Below are 17,928 nucleotides of genomic sequence, written 5' to 3'. Positions count from 1 at the left end.
ATTCAATTACTCCTTGATGGATCAGTAGCAGTTTCACTTATTCCCATTGCCCCCTGTAGCTAGCACCTAAGGAAGCTTAGAAGTGGGGGAGCTTTAATGTAATTCAGAAGGACACAATGTCTTTGCCCTATTTCCACAGCAGACCAGTAAGTGAGAGGAAGATAACAGAGAGTTTCCAATAAAACCAAACCATTATTCTCCTCATTTGTCAGGTTAAATCATTCCTGAACAAGTCAGCATCTCTTCTGCAGAGTGCTTCATACCAAATGACCTGTTGCTCCCGAGTCCTTTTCATCAGGAACAGGTCTTGTGAATCAAGAGAACTGGTCTTGCAAATATTTAGGGATCCCTTGTGTTGCAGGCTTTCCTTTCTCTTGGCTTCAGCTGGATGTCTGCCCAAGAAAAGGCCACCTGAGGTCCATGGTGTCCCAAACACATCCCATCTAATCATGAGCACTGCTTGCATCTGGTGGCCTGGGCTCTCACCATCCATCCCAAACATGTGGTGAGCACATCAGCACCTCGGGGCCCTCCAGCTATTTCCACTGGAGGGCAGGGGAGCTGCTGTGTCCTGTCTATCCTTTCAGCCAGCAGCCAGAGAGATGGAAAGGGAGGGAAATGTGAAAGAAGAGGAGGAAACAGAGACACAAAGGCCGTCAATTTGATAGAAAAGGAAAAGAGTACTCCCCAGTCTAATATCTGCCCTTTATTCTGTATTACAATACATTGAGACTTTCATACTGGACACGATGTTGTGGGAATCAAGGCTGAAATTAGTTTTCAGCCATTCATTCATAACTGTTATGTTTGAAAAAGAAAAAAAAAAAAGAGAGAGAAGGTGGGGGAAACAAAAGTAAATACAAAAAGAGAAATGTTAACATGTGTGGCGCAGAATGTATACATCAGACAAAGCTCTGCTTGTTCTTCAACAATGGCTTTGAAAAGCAGGTGTCATAGCAGCTGTACAAGGTTAAAGCACAGAGACCATTATGTACAAAATGAGTGAGTCTTTATCCAGAGTCTGCTTCAGCTCTTAAGAATGTGCTTCCTATTGTGCCGGTGTTTGCTGGAAGGACTCCATCTATACAATGGAGAAATTTTTCATTCTCACCTTCCCCCAACCTCCGTTCCACCATCCAAATCTACAGTTATGGATATAATACAGACCTCTGGCATTCAAGGTCCTCATTGCCCTATACTTCTGAAACAAAAGCTATTGTGCTGTGCCATGAAAGCCTGCCTGCGGCAGAATAAAGCCGTTCAGCAGTGGACCCTGAGAGAGTATTTGTGAGGCTCTCTCTAAAGTTAAAATCCTGGTGAAAACAAAACACTTCCAATTAAAAATGTTCTCTCATTTTGTTTTGTGTTTTTGGTTTCCTTTTCTCTTTCTCCCTCTCTTGGATACGTTCAGAGAGATGCTCATATAAAAAGGCAAGTGACCTGTCCTTGCTTTCGTTCTCAAAGGGAAAAGATGGAAAGAGAAGCAGGAATGCACAGCTTGGGAGACAAGCAGTATTTTAAATAATAATTTTTTAGAAAGTCCCCGCAGCACATCCAGCATGCCTCAGGTCTCTCTTAGAGGGAATATAAACAGATGGTGCCTGTGCTAAGTAATTTGTCCACCAGGCCTGTACTTTAGGTAAAACGTCACAGCTAGGTGTAGGAAAAGCATGGAACTGGAAGCCCAGTTCAGCCTTGCCAAAAAGCAGCCATCAGCATCCAGGCAACTGAGTCCATACTGAAGCTGCAGAAGAGATCTGTGTGTACTTTGCTGGCACCACCATAGACAAACATGCACCCTTATTTTGGAAATATTATCCCCCTTGGTCTATTGGATTATTGGATCCTTTTTTTTCTCTCTCTCTTTTTTTTTTTTTTTTTTTTTTTTTTTTTCTCCCCACAAATGATGAAGTACCAGAGATGGAAGCTGCTTGGTGTAAAGGAGAGGTGTGCACAAGGGTTATTCTAATAGGTAGAATCAATCCTACACATCCACATCCTTTGTGGCTCAGGTTGCCCAGAATTATCAGCGTGTCTTGTCTTTGGGATTGGAAAAAGGAGGGGGGAAATAAATAGTTTGGGGTTGACTTTTCCGTAGCTGGCTATTTTTGGAATCAAATTTTGCACTTAGTGCACGCCTGGTGGGGACACAGAGCCAGGCATGGGAAGCTTTGATTTGGTGCAATCCAGTGCAAGCGTACTTCTGTGTAAGCAATGTCTCCGAAATCACCACTCAGCTTATTACTGACCCCAGAGCTCAGCAAAAGTCTTTGCAGCCACGCCACAGAGATAGCTGATGTGGGACTGGGGTTGGTGACGCAGGGGAATGAAGCCCTAGGACACCAGTCCTTGGACTCCAGCATATGCACAAAAGCTGGAGTCCTTCTTTTTCTGTCTGTAGGCACTTGAGTGGGAACTGAGATACCAGCTGGGAGTCCCAGGAGAGCATCCTCCTCTGGGCTTCTTTCCAGTGGCAGGGGGAATTCATCCTCACACCAAAGAATTCCCCTACAGTAACTACATCATTTTCATCAGGACCTGCTCATATTTTATGGGCAGTTCTTCCTTCTGCTTTCAGCACTGATTGGAGTATGCATGATCAGGTGCAGGTGTTACACACTGGTTGTTAAGCTCTGTGCATGTACAGTGTTGGGTAACACCTATTTGAATATAAATTATCTATTATACTATATGCTGGGCTCTGAAGTTATAAACTAAAGGCTACAATGGATAGGGCAATGAGATTGCAGAAGAAAGTGTCTTAACTCTTGTTTTAATACTTTGGCTTGCAAACATGTTAGAAAATCCAATGGAGAACCTTGTTTCCGAATCGTTAGAGTCACTTGAACCTCCAACTGCATGCCCCTCAATGCATTTTATTTATTACACATTGCAACTTGCTGACTGCTTATTATCTATTGCTCTTAAGAGGCAGCTGCATTCACCACACTTTTATGCAGTGGTATACATCCAGAAGGATGACAGGCCTGTTCCCAATTTGTTTTTCCTCTGGCACTGCTATGAGCACCCACCCCATGCAATGCTGCACCAGGTCACTCTGAGTTGCGGTGGGGGCTGCTTGCTCTAGGTCCTGGGAGGTGTTAATCTCAGTTGGCACCTTGCAAGTCCCAGCCAGGACATTTCCCCACTGCTCTTGTGTCACCCCAGGATAAGTTAAACCTACGTGTGGGAAGAAGATGGATGCCATGGATCATCTGCTGGGCATGGAGGTCTTCTGAGAGCAAGAACAAGCATTTCAGGCCACCGAGATAGAGAGAGGGGCAAAGGATTCTCAGTTCCTTCTTCATGACAAACTTCCCTCCTCATTCCCCTTTTGAGGTGAATGAATATCTTCCAGAATGAAATTAGAGTGGTGAATGGTCCACTTTTTTTTTTTTTTTCGTTCTGTCTCTCACCAAATAGTCACTGGGCAATATCACCTTTCTAGTGAGAGACTTAGTGGAGTCGTAGTTCTTGTGGGGTTTCAAGGCAAAGGGAGTAATGGAGCCAGAAAAGCAAGCTGATGTAAAGAAATGAGCTAATGAAGTGAGATCACAAAGTGTGCAACCCCAGCCAGTGTTATCTTTCTCTCCAGTTACCTTGGAAACTGTGTAATGATATAATGTTGCTTGGTTTTGTATCCTTCAAGTGAAAGAAGCTCAAAGTACCCACCACTGGCAAAAATATTGGTAAGATATCTACAAAACATCACAATTAACTTACGGATTCACTAGATACTGTATCGAAGGGAAAAATGTATCTTCCCTAAAGCCTGAATAAAATGACTTGTATTTTCCTATGAGCCAGCAATTTAGCACATCTTTTGATAGGATTTCTTAGGGCCAAATCAAAGGGATCACAACAGGACCACTTTTTTCACTGGCACGGTTAGTTGAATCTCTGCATCCTTTCAGTCTCAGGCCTTTCTGCCGATGATAATGCTGGTTAAAGAGAGATATGGACTCCTGTTCAGTAGAAACAGGACTTAAACTAGATTAAGATGGGGAAGAACTTCTGTGATGGTGAGTTGAAAAAAAAAAAAAAAAAAAAAAGACAGCTCACAGTGCTGCAGAAACAGCTCTGACTGATGATAGATATTGATTGACAATGGTGGTGAGTCTGGGCAGACTTGGACCCACCATCCACCTTTCATGGCATTGGCAAGGGGGTATCATGGACTCACCAGTGGGATCTTGCAATGGTAGAGGGGGTGACTCAGTGGTCTTATTCTTTCCCCCAAGTGTCAAATATTGAGGATTTTCTCCTCTTTAAGGGTGAAGGAGAGCACTACTGCATCCCAGTTACCATCCCCATCGCTCCTCCTGCTCCATGGCCATTGAACACCATTGGGTAAGGTAATTCAAGGCAGTCAACTGGGGGCATGGACTTTTATCCAGCCACCCTACCTCACCAGCTGTCTGCTCACGCCCCTATATCCTGGGACAAAGAAAATACCCTGAGGGCTAGGGAACATGGCTTTCCCACACCAGCTGTGCTCTGTGCTGATGCTCTCCTCACTTGACATCTCTGCTCTCTGCCTCTTGAGGAAACGACTGTCTCTGGGGCACTGCACAAAGACATGCTGCTGTGTGTGTGTGGAAATACCCCATCCCTCCCTGTCATGGCCCAGCATGCCCATGGCTGTGATAGCCCCGCACACATACATCCTTATGTGCAGCAAGCAGCTTGAGCTGCTGCTGGAGGCTTTGTCAGGAAGGGTCTCACACAGGTGAATGTGAGTAAATTGGGACAAGGCAGGAGCTAAGCAGATCCCTTGTGCTAAAGGGACTAAGACACACAATGCAGAGGAAGAGATCTAAATCAGCATTGGCAGACACTTTAGCAAACTGCCCCTAAAGCCTGCACTGAGTTCTGGAGGCCAGCGAGTGATAAACCCACGATGGAAGAGCATTGAAAAGTCCCACAGGCATCCTTTGTAGATAAACTCTGCAGGTAGCCATTTGCGCTACCGTAATCCCCTGGACACTGAAGCTGTAAGACAGCCCCAGAACCTTGCTCTCAAAGGGGAAGAGCTTCCTTGGTCTCTTTACAAAACCCACAGCAAAATATTAAAATGAAAGGCACTATTTAAGTTCAGGCATGATCCGCAGCTTTTGGCAGGGACTTTTGCTTGCTGCTGGGCTATCTCCTTCCCCCACTTGCTGCCCAGACCTGCCCTTGCTAAGCACTGCAAAGAAAGCACCTTCCTCCATCCCTGCTCCTGCAAACCTGTTTTGGGGACTTTTTTGTGCCATCCATCCTAACCATGGTCCTCCCAGGCACTGTATTACCGAGTGCTGGCTGTGGATGAGAAAGCCCCTCCAGATTTGTCTAATGAAAGGCCATCACTGAAATATCCCTTGGTCATCACTGTGCACCTTCACCTTTGGCTCTTTGGCCCATATCCTCTTTGTCTTTTATCCAAGAGGCAAGGAAGGAGCTCTCTTCCACCATGGGGCAAAAAATGCCCTGATAACTTCTTTAATACCAAACGGCATCTCCTTTCCAGCCTCTGCACCTGCAGGGATTAAAATAGCATTAGGAAGGGCAGGCTGGGGATGCTGTCAGCTCTGGATGCAAATCTGAGTTGCCAGAATTTAGTGAGGAAACCTTGAGAACTGTGTGCCTAATGTAAATTTTTGTGCGCTGGCTGAACCCATGGAAATGGAAAACAAACAAATAATAATAATAAAAAAAATCCTAAGGCTACCAAAATATTCACTCACCATCTCTTCCTACAAAAAAATCTGTCATGTGCCTGTTAAAGGAGGAAATGCAGCCACGTTGTTGTAAGTAGAAAGAAGAGGGCAGAGGCAGTAGCACTGATTCTTTGAAGTTTGCAGAGCCCAGCTCCTATGGACAGCATAGTCTGACAGGTCAATAAAAAGGGGGGAAAACGAAGAGCAACAACACATGTAAAATAGGCTAGAAAGGCTGAAAAGCCTTAGTGTGTGTGTAAAGGCTGTCTAAGCACTGCCGGCGGTGCCCTGGCAGAGAGGAGGTGGCCAGGGTGAAGGAACAGCCTTTATATATATATATTTATTTATTTATTTATTTATTTATTTATGGAGAGTTCTCCAATCAGTTAGCCCTCAAGGTGTGCCTGTGTCCCGCTGTGGGAAACCCGTGTGCCATGGGCCACGAGTGTGCACGCCGCTGCCCTCTGTCTTCATGCTGCCTCCTTGGAAAACCAAAGTAGTTCTCCGGATGGAGAAGTGGGAAAATTTCCTCCAGACAACAAATGATTTGGTTCTCTGCCTCGAATATAGAAAGTCCATCACCGCAGGGCGAGGATTTAGGCCAGGATTGGAGCTGCAGGCCATCGACGAGTTTCTGCTGCCATCCTGTGGCCACGGTCCACGTTGCTTTTTGGATGAGCCTGGTGAAATCTCTCTTTTATGTCAAAGCAGGAGCTGGTCTGAGCAAGGTGGAGGCAGATGTCCCACGTCCCCATGGGACCAAGGCAGCGTGGGCGGGGGCTGCTCCTCTCCACGCTGCTGCTGGCATCTCCCTGCTATGACCATGCAAATGTCCCATGCCCCTCCCTCCCCTTGTCTTCCACCCCAAACCTAAGATTTTTGCAAAAATATTTTGTCATGCAAGTTTCACCCTAGGTTTAGATCTGCAGGGTTCATTTGTGTTCTCTTCTCCATCATAAAAAGTCCATTTCCCTCAAGGTGTGTAGGCATGTGCCCATCCCTCCAGCAGCAGAGGTCATGAAAACCCAACCAAGCCAACTCCCAACAAAAACTTGTGTCAAATTATAAAACTTTTCATATTCAGGTCACAACCCAGAGAGTTGGTTTATTCATTGCTGTTGACACACTTAAAGTCAATTGCAGCCAGACACCCTTTGCATTGTCAGGGAGCTACAAGGACAGAGGGGCTCACAGTCTGCAGGATCTTCCCCCACATCCAGCACCTCATGTAGAAGCTCATCAGTGAAATGTTTGTTAGCTGCTTTGCAAGTACAGAACCCTGGAAATATTCTTGATATGGCCAGTGACAACACTGATAGGCTTTTTCATTGAAATTAACCACCTATGTTAAACTGAAATTTTGTCACTGCTTTGGATGTGATTTTTAACAGTTTCCCTACCTGTCATATTGGGAGGCAGCTTGAGAGAATAATAAAGGTGAAAAGGAAGACAAGGAGAAAAAAAAGCTACACTTACAAATGGGGAAGCCCAGGGCTAACTCTGGAGTTTTACCCTGGTTTGCCTGATGAAGAGGAGGAGATGGAAACAAGGTTAATTGGAAGGGAGCAGGCTGCTGCTCTGCATGGAATTCCCACTTGGGTCGTGAGGTTTGGCCAACACAAACACAAAAATTTGACTTCCCCTTGTACTTTTAAATGAAAAATCAATCCAGGATTTTGACTAGCTGTCACCTTCCCATCCTCCTGCCCTTGCTGCTTTCAGGAGAGGTGTTCTGCTCTCTTCTCCAGATGCCTTAACCCCCTCTCTCTCCACAAGCAGTTGGAGGTTTCCTCGCTTTCTCAAGGGCTGTGTTGCAGCATTGGGATGGAACAGAACCCCCAGGGCCCTCCTGGCCTTCTCGAGGACTGCTTCACCTCCCTCCAAAGCCCTCAAGCATGATTTCTAACTCAAAGACAGAGATGACAGAGTCAAAGATAGGGTGCTGACCCTAACTCAAGCACACACCTTTGGTGCTCTCACAGGAAGCAACCAATAAATCACTTTATTGCCTGCTCTTAAAGCTTCTCTTGTATTTTAGCATCGCATTAGACACCCTGTGACTCTGAAATGGGGGGTCATACAGCCTTTCCTTAATGATATCACATAGGAGCATCTATATTCTGCAGCCCAGAGTTATATTCCAGGTCCATTTCTGTTGCTTTTCCAGCAAAGTTTACTAAAAAACAGAGTTAAAAAAAATAAATAGAAAATTGAGACTTTTACTTGAGAGAAAGAGAGGGAGAGAAAGAGAGCATATCTGCTGTTCTTGAAAGAGCAAGAGACAGCAGCAAAGGACACCAAGAGGACAAAAACATGCAGAGAAAAAGTGTATTTTTTTGGAAGCTGCCTTTTTCTTTGTAACTTTATCATCCAGCTACATGTAAGGCCAGTGGATGATTCTGAATGTTTTCGAATTTAAGAAAAAATAAAAATAAAAATCATTGATGATGAGTTTAAAATACTAATATATAACACCAAGGATCTGCAGGTACTTCCTGTAATAGGGTGGAAAGTGCTCTCCTTCCTAGCAAGGAGCTCCCGTGCAGTGCTGGGACTCACCAGTGGCAAAAGCACAACTCTCAGGCTCCTGGACTGTGTAGGAAGCTGCCTTAGAGGCAGAAAATAAATTGTGAGTCTTAATGGCTATGCAGAGGATGGTGCAAGAGTTTATTCCTTGTCCTCTGTCCCCAGTGCTGAGTGGACTTTGCTGGAGCTGTGCAGGGACATCTGTCCTCATTCCTCACATGCTGCATTTTCCCTTTCATTCATCCTAAAATCAGAGGCTCATGAAATCCTCTCATTGTTTTTTTTTTTTTTTTTTTTTTTTTTTTTCCTCCTTTTTTTTTCCTTTTTTTTTTTTTTCTTTCTTTCTTTTTTTTTTTCTTTTTTCTTTTTCTACCCAGAGCAATATAATACAAGGCTGAAAGGCACCTTGAGAGAAGTCCTCTAGTTTGGCCCATTTAACCTTTCTTGGAAATAAGAAATAAACATAAGGGAAAAAAAAAATAAAAGAGGATAATTTAAAAGAGTGCTTTAGATGCTTTCTGCCCACCAATGCAGAGGAGCACTGCCAAGGTAAATTTTGTCTTTCCAAAGAAACCAGAGACAGACACAATTGTTCTCTTCAATGCCAGGCTTTAGGTCTTGAGAAAGCTGGGGCTGTATTATTTGCAAGCACAATTCCTGTATTTCCGGAGGGAGTCTGTTGGTGTCAAAGCAATAAGAAGAAAACAAAGGCTTGGAGAAGAAAGACTTGAAATGGTGTTTGTGACAGATGCATCTGAGCCTTTAGATTCTGGCCACCAAACCCAATGCAGGAATTTACCATCTGTTTGGACTTTAGATGTTAAAAATCACCCTCCTGCCTGCCCCCACCAGGAATTGCTGCTGGCAGAGCAGGTTCAATATTGTGGCCCCGTGATGGGAATTGTGGGGCTGGCACGGGCACTGCAGGTGTTTCAGTAACTCAGGGAGCCCCAAGCAGTGTGGGGCTCCTGTGGGTAAGAGGGAGGAGGTGGGATGTGGTTATGCTCCCCTTGGTTTCCTTCCAGTCACCTCTGGTTTTACCTCCCAGCAACCTCTCTACCCCTCCAGACTCATTGTGCTGATAAGCATCTGTGCTGCACAGGGTGATTTGGGGACGGAGATTCCCAAGGAGGCTTAAGGTTGGATCAGAGCCTGAAACACACAGAGGGTAGGTGGGGTGAAGAGGAGCTTTTCTGGTGGTGGAAGTGATCAAGAGGATGAAAAGCACCATGCCATTACCACACGCAGGGCACCAGCACACACTGATGAGGACTGATACCACAAGATGGAAAGAAACCCTGAGACATACCTTCTGTGAGCAATGCAGAAAGCCTCTCTGCATTGAGAAACCCCAGAGAGAGACCATCGTCCTCTGGCTCTGCCTGTGCCCCGGGCATGGCCTGCCCCAGTCTCCCCACAGACTCCCTGCAACCTGCTGAAAGGCAGCACCACACTGACTTCCAGAGGCAGACAGTGACAAACTCATTGTTGACTTCTTAAATATGTAGCAGCTGAAAAATGGATTACTCTGTGACTGAAAACAATCTTTAAATTTGCCCCGGGCAAAATTTGTCAGGGCATAATTCCTCCAAGGAAGGCTCAATTCTTTCTGCCTACCTTGCACAGGCAGAAAACTTTTTCATGGATTATTTTCAGCACAGAAATAAATGAAAGAAACAGGCCCCGGTACCCTGTGTTGCCTTGGATTGTTTGAGCAGCAGCATGCGTCATCACCCCTGAAGTCCTTGTGGACAGCAAACACATGGTCCTCTTACAGGAGTGCTCCTCAGCTGCAGACTGTGGGGTCTGAGTGGGTGCCACAACATGCACGTGTGATATCATAGTTTCATTCCACTTTAACCGCAGTTTCTACATTTCCTGGCTTTTAAGTACCCAAATATGCAGCCTCAGTGTTGTGTCAGCACAAGGGGAAGGTTTTGTATCAAGTTGTAAAAATAAACGTGCTGGAGGGGGCTGAAGTTGTGCAGCAAATGTGATAGAAGATTAGAGAGCATGATTTGTGTCCTGAGTTGAAGGGGTAACTCCCATGCCACCTAGAAGAAAGATAACAAAAGTGGCACACATGATATTTGTATACAAATTTGTGAGTGAAAATAACACAAAGTGATCAAGAAATTATTTAAGGTGGGAAAAGAAGGCCTATCGATCCAAAACTGGGAAAGAAAGGAAACCCAGGCTGGCTGTCAGCAAGCACATCGATTTATGGCCAAGTGCTTTATGAAGAGGCGCTCTGTGCCTGTAGCAGCTAATCCCTGGGGACCACTCCCCCTGCCTCACCGAGAATACCTGTGAGTTTGGATTGCAGAGACGGGTTTCTGCTGCCACCCAAAGCCACCCTGCCTAAGGTAACAGGGTCCATTATTTCAGGCAGTGCTCCTATTCTTGCAAAGTGCTGAGCTTGGGAGAATATCACTGCTTAGGAATATGTTTAATTGCACTGTTAATTGCACTTATGTTTAGTCTGCATTTGTGTCAGTGAGACAAGGTCCTGTGTCTTCAACCTGTTGCTTGTTCTTCCTTGTTTGTGCAAGCCTCTGCCTGGGGTCCCACATGGAGCTCACTGGGTCATCTCTCTCCTAAGATTTGACTTAAAGCCATTTCCAAGCACCTAGAGAAGAAGTATTATCAATAGTCCTGCCAGATAGGTTCATAAAGGTGTCCAGGTGCCAAATTCAGGCACTAAAGCTGCTGTAGCAAGCAAGGTCTGATGTTCAGTTGTCTTCAAGATCCACTTGAAGGTCCCAGCTCCTGTGTGCTGGTCTGGTCTTTCTGCTTCCTTTGAAAATGAGTTTGTCTGGGCCATTTCACTGAGGGTTAATATTAACAATGAAAAAACAATTAAAATGGAAAGAAAAAAAAAAAAAAAAAGGAAGAGAGAAGGCTTTCAAGATAAGTTGAGGTCAGATGGGTCCTGTGCTCGCCCTTCGTCTTCAGATGCTGCCTCCTGTGTTGCTGCTCCTTCAGGGTTTTTCCTTGTCACAAAACAGGGAAACAAACAGCAATTCATGAGTTTTCCTGAATTCTGTTTGGTGGACAAAGCTCTCCCTTCCGTATATTTCCTCCTCCTCCTCTTCCTCCTTCTCCTCCCGAGGGCAAACAGGAGTGTTGTTTCACGGCTTGTGGGGATCAGATCTGGATTGAGAAGTGGCACAAATTCACCCTGCTTGAGAAGCTAATCTTGCTTGGCCGTGCCCAAGAAGGTGTGAAGGGGGAGCTCATGAGCCTCTGGAGGGAAATTGCTCCTTGGTGCCCTTTCCCTGGAGACCCTAAGAACATGAAGCAGTGGCTGCATTGGGAAAACCAAAACATGCCTGCATCCTGCCTCCCTCGCTATGAACACTTTCTTATCCTGCTCCTTTGAGTCACCCCCCTCCACCCCGGGCTCCCTGTGTATTTGCAAGATGCACTCCCTATACGATTTCCTGGTGCACCCAGCATTTCTGGGATGAAGCTTGCTGTGACATGCCCTGTTAGGGGTCACCCGGTGATGGAAGGAGGGATGTCTCAGTGTGGCATGACTAACACTCCTGAATCAAACTTGACCATAGAAATCATGGGCAAGCAATGCCACTTCAGAGCTCTAACCTTATATAGGTAAAGAAAAGCAAAAGTCATTTTGGGGTGGGTCCTGTGGCTAAAAATCAAAGGAAAATACATTTGGCTGACTGACTCTATTTGAATGACCAACACATTCCATCTCAAACACCTTTACATCCTTTCCTTTCAGTTTCCTTTCTTCTTCTAAACCCCCTCATGTCCCTGTAAGCAAAGTTAGAAAGAGAAATGACATTTCAAAGTGAAAAGTAGAAAAAATTAACTTTGCAAAATTCAAGGATGAAGTTTATGGCTTCCCTCTCTCCAGATTATTTTTTAAATCCAGACCTTTAAGAAACCCATCCTGAGCTCCTCTGCAGCCCCACTCACTCCAATCATGCATGTTGCAGTGAGTTCGTTCTTGGCAAAAGACAAACCAAGTCCCCCCAGCACCCCAACCCCAATCTTCCTTATAAATAACAATGAAACTACTGCATGCATAGCCCTGAAGGTGGTTAACGTAGGTTTTACTTGGCCATAGCTTGTTTCAGAGAAGCAGCTGAGGCCTGTACCACTTCCCCAGCTCGTTTTTATTGACCTCCAGCAGGTACTTCAAGTGTTGTGCCCAGCATTTAATCTCCTTCACCACGTAGGGGTTCAGCCAGGCCAGGAAGGAGTGATGCAAACAAAAGCATTATTAGCATCTTATTTGGCTCTTAATGGGTAGAAAAGATGCAAGATTATTTTGGCACAGTAGCACTTTTTTTCTCCCAAAAAAAGGAAGGAAAAAGGACTTTAATTGAAGCCTGCAATGTTGTATAAATGGAAGATCTAAGTTTTAATTGAAAAATAATTATAACCACTTAATCATTTTAAATGAGGGCTGTAATTGCAGTCAGTTCATAATAGCCAAATACAGACACTTAGATTCCCGCAATAAAGCAGGGATGGTACAGCTTGATTTGCTAATAGCTCTTCCACTTCTCTCCTCTTTTGTCTCAAAGATTAATTCAGGCAAGGGCTATTAGTGCTGTTAATTGGTTCTGCAATTTAGACCTTGTGCTTGTGAATGAGTGACTGATGCAGACCTATCAGCCAATAATGTGAACGCTTTGTCAATGTGTTCCTCATTGTCCAGCTGAACATCACTCCTCCAGCAGCTCCTCCGCCACCCAACCCCAGCTCCCCAGAGGGATCAAGAAGACTGGGTCCCCTCCAGGGTGAGGGATTCACTTAGCTTTAGATAGGTCACCTAGATGTCTTTGAAATTACGGCCGGCTTATGAATAAAATAATTAGGCAGACAAGGCGTCCTCCTTGGCAGGGATGAATCCTGTATTCGGGAGAAATCTTCGCTGCCGTGCTGGAAGAAGGAGGCTCAGTGGGATTGCAAAGGAGAGGAGATGTGTTAGCTGGAGCGTGGACTTTGCTGATGGGATGGGACTGGTGGCTCCAGCAGGGTCCTGTCGGGAGTCTCCTTCACTGGGGCACCAGGGATGGATAAAGCCAGTCTAAATCACCAAAGTCACAGGCAGAGGAGCAAACCCTACTCTGAAATGGGTGTTATTTTCCACATGGCCTGTGATGGCAGGGAGGACAGTGGACACAGTTGGCTGGACCTGGGCTAAGCAGAGGCCAGTGGCCTTTGGAAAAAAAACACGGTAAGGCTTCAAACTCAGCATAGCCATTCTGTGGGAGATAAATGGCTGAGACGAAACTGTGCCACTTAGTCCTTACCAGAAACAGTTGTAATTTGAGGCCCAGAACAATTGAAATTGCAGTTCTGAATTCCTTGCTTCATCTTCCTTTTCCATTATGTCCATTTTTAAATTGGTCTTCTCCCAAAATGTTAGGCCAAGGTGGTTGAAGGAATTCAGTCCTTCATTATTTTCACAGTAAAATGCTGTCAGCAGATAAAACTGTCCTTGTGGTTATAGCCATGAAATTTCTGCTTGTGAATGATTCTACCCAATTCTTTTGGCTGCTGTAAATTGGCACCGGCATTGAAACAAAATGAGAGGTGATTTGCCCTTTGCCTGCAGGCAGCTTTTCCATGCATACATATCTTCCAGACCTCGCAGATTGATCAGATGTGAGGCAAATCTACCTTTAATTCAGTTTATTCAAAGCCATGCCATCTGCCATGGGTCCTGCCTGTCGCCAGGTGACCCTGGCTGTGACAAACACAGTGAGTGTATTTGCGCTCTGGTTTTGGGTTCTATATTTGGCAGTGTGATACTGGGAAAGCTTTCTGTGATTAAGCTCTGTTGACTGATACTGAAACTAATTGCAGCCACGACACGCAGCGGGTGAGGTGTGTCACCGGGGCTGGTATCGCTGTGCCCAAAAAGGGTCTGGGAGAGGGAACTGTGAGACTGAACGTGATTTCACCAATACTGTTCCTTTGGAGAAAACGGGGAAAACGGAGAGTGCCATGTTTAAACCAGAGGACTATTGGTGAGACACACAGAGTCATCTTTTCCCTTTTTGGTGTCTAGTTTCGGGCACTATTTTTCCTGAACAAAGAGGAGCAAAAATCAGTATTAGGCATGATATTTATTTTTGAAACTCTGGGATAAATTTTCCTAGGCAGGAGCAACATCTTCCTTGTGGACACTGTCCAAAGGCAGGTCAGAGCGTTGCTCTGCTGCGGGTGCAGGAATGGACTGGATGAATTTCCGAGGTCCCTTTCAGCTCAACTTCTTCTGAACGACCCATCCTGGACCTGCAAGTGCCCTGCATGAGCCTGGCACTGCTGAGACAGGGCTCATCTGTCCTCTCCCTCCCATAAGAGCAGCTCTCCAGCAAAATCCCTGACTGCAGTCAGGTCAGCACCTGTGGAAAATCGTACTAGGAAGGAAGTGGTGAGGGATGCCACAGAATGGGCAAAAAAGACGTTACCCAACAAAGAAAGTCTCTAGGAGAAGGTCTGGACTCTAAGATGTTCTTGTCTCACAACAATACCTAGTGACATACCTGCTTTCTCTTCAAAAGTGATAGAGAATGAGGATACACATTTGCTTCTACGATTATTTCATTCAGGCTGTCTGCCAGACTTGGTCAAGCAGCAAAACAAGCCCTCCCTGGTGCTCCCTCAGCATCCTGCAGGTTCCCACCACCCACCCTTTGGCAGCAGCTCCCTTCCCCTTGGCTCCCAGCCTGGCTTCACCATGCAGTGAGATCCATCTGAATGCCTGTTCTGCTGGGGCACTGCCGTTGGCTACATCCTACCCTCTGCTGCACACCATCCTTTGCTCAAGTTTTGTGGTCAAGCATGAGGCAGTGGTCTGTCACACGGCCCCCCTGAGCTTGGTCCTGGACTCAGTTGTGTGTAGCTGAGATGAGAGCGGTCTGTAGAATGCTTTGTCCTACACATACCTACAAACACCTCCCAAATAAAGGGGTGCTAATAAATGCCACCCCACTGGGCTCAGAATCATCAACCCTGCCAGAAAAGGACTAGGCTCTCCATCATTTTTATCTGTTACATTTGATTTAAGCATCTCTGTGCCTGCCCCCCTGAAGTGTGTGGCTGCCTCTGAAGGTTTAAGGGACTGGTTTAAGGGACCTCCTGGCCCCCGACTGCCCAGGCTGGCTGCACCTCTGCTTCGAAGGAGAAGGTAAACAGAGAGCGAGGCGTTCACACCGCCTGCAACAAACGGCCCTTGGTACTGAGCAAGGAAAATTATCTCACCGAAACAGATAAAGGGAAAGGGTAGGTTTGTATGGCGCAGGCCAGACCTCTCCTGACTCCCGTCCATGACGTAGGCTGTGCCTCCAGCTAAAAGTCCCGTCTGCCCTGGCGGCGTGCCCCAGAGCCAGCTTGTGGAGGCTTGTGCGCGCCGAGGGCCTGCCCAGCGAGCCGCCAGCACCATGTCCGTCACAATATGCCAGTCCATGGGCTTCGTGGTGTCCGCTTTAGGAATAGGAGGCATCATCGCGTCGACATGCATGGACCAGTGGAGCACCCAGGACCTGTACAACAACCCAGTGACGGCCGTGTTCAACTACCAGGGCCTGTGGCGCACGTGTGTCCGGGAGAGCTCTGGCTTCACCGAGTGCCGCGGCTACTTCACCATCCTGGGGCTGCCAGGTAGGGACTGCTGCTGGCGAGGGCTGGGAGGGCAGCGCTGTGGCCATGCTGCATCCCAAGTGGTGCCGTGGGTGATCGATGGTGATGGGGAATTGTTGGTGCAGAGCGGGGAACCCACCTTTTAGCCATGAGGGACCTGGTTTGGAGGACAGGGCTCTTGGAGGCACCTCAGCTCCCACAACCAAGCTGGGGTTCAGCAGAACTTGTTATTATGCATGAGGTAGCTGAGCTGTTGTCCTGGAAAGGCACCTAGGACTGACCTGGGTATACACTCGCATGCCAGCTGCATGGTGCATGTGGCTTCCCACCAGAACCACTAATGTTCCTGGTGTCTGAGAAGATCCTTTTCAAAGAGGATAAGTCACTGTTCAGCTCACCCCTAATTTACCTTCAGTTCCAGTTTTTCCTTCCACGGGTGTTATTTCTGTCCTGGTTGAGCCCAGAGTATCCAGGGCTGTGAACAATTAGGTCGCAACAGGAATATCGAGATTTCCTTCTTGCCTTAATACACTGAGGAGAGGGGCACTTAGGTTATTCCATCCATCTACCCTCTGTGCTGCAACACAAGAACAGAGGGAAGAAGCCAATTATACCAGCAGATATTGCAGAACTTCTGCCAAATGACATTTCCAAAACAGAAATTCACCCACCTCTGGTGCCAGGTGCCAGGGATGCCCATGAGCATCTTCCACTTGCTTGATCCATGGCTTTCTGTGGCTGTGGATGGCCCCATGTGTTCACAGCTTGTTGTGGGTGCAGGCATGCATTTTGATAGAAAGACATGGTGCTGATCCTGCCTAGGCATCCTGTTGTGAGGTCCCTGGCAAAAGCCATGAGTTGCAGCAGGTGAACCATGGACAACATCCAAAAGGGGATGTTAGAGCAGGGCTTGGATTCATGCTATCACTGTTGTCAAAGCTGAGGCTTCTCCCCAGGGGAAAATGCATGCAGCAAGGGGCAGGACAGGTTGGAAAAACTCGACTCCAGCATGCCAATTGCTTATATGCATAAAGATTAAAGTTGCCTTGCAAGGAACAAATAGAGGTGTAAAACGCAAATCCTCTCCCCATGTAGTCTTAAGTTACACCCACACACACTCTCCCACCACACACTGAAGAACTTCTTCAGTTCATCAGCTCTGAAAGCTTAAAATTATGGAGAATGTAATTATGGAGAATGTAACTCTAGAGAAGGAACAATTGAACTTTTCAAGTGTTCATCTCCAGGAACTACTTTAATCTTTGCAGAAATTGGAGAATCCTTGAGATTTGGGGTCTTCTTGTTGCTGTGCAATACCTTCAAAAATCTCAGCACTGCAGTGCATGATTACAGCCCTTTTTGCAGGTCCCAGCCCCCAGAGTGCTGGCTGTAGGGTGGGCATTAATTTCCTAAAATGCAAATGCACAGCAATCAGTCTAGGGGGTGGATTTCCTGCATTTATCCAACTGGTTGCTGGAGATGTCTCTGTCCCTCCCAAATCCTCTCCTAAATGTTTAGATTTCCAATGAGCCACTCACCTTACAGGTTCAACAGAGCTACTGGGTGAATTGCTGGGTTTATTGCACAACCAAAGAGAGATTAAAAAATATATATATAACAAAGCACAACTTTTAAAAATAAAGGTGGGTGGGATCCTGACACTCCTGAAGTTGCAGTAAAAACCCCCAAAGTTGGTGAGGGGTCATTGCCTTCACTTCTGGTGTGTGACTATGTGAATATTCATGTCCTTGTGTCCTGACAAGCTGATTTCTGCGGCCAGTGCTATCAGCACTGCCCTACAAAGCGAGGTGGATTTTTCCTTTCTTTTTAATGAGCAGGGCTTGCTCTTTTTCTCAAGTCACTCCATGTGCCCCCCCTTTCCTCTCTGTTATATATCATTTGGCACTGCCAGTCTCTGGAGAAGCTGGTGCAAAAATAAGCTCCAGGCCTCTAGGCTCCATTCTTGTATTCATCTGCTCCTACGGGCATCTCATCCCACCCGCTGCCGCTGCAGGGCAGCTGCATCCCAGCCAGAGGGGGGCACAAAGTGATGCTAAAAATGAAATTATTAATTTGC

This window comes from Netta rufina (genome assembly GCF_964035555.1).
Source record: "Netta rufina genome assembly, chromosome: 9".
In the NCBI taxonomy this organism is placed as follows: Eukaryota; Metazoa; Chordata; class Aves; order Anseriformes; family Anatidae; genus Netta; species Netta rufina.
This window is presented reverse-complemented; position numbering follows the sequence as displayed.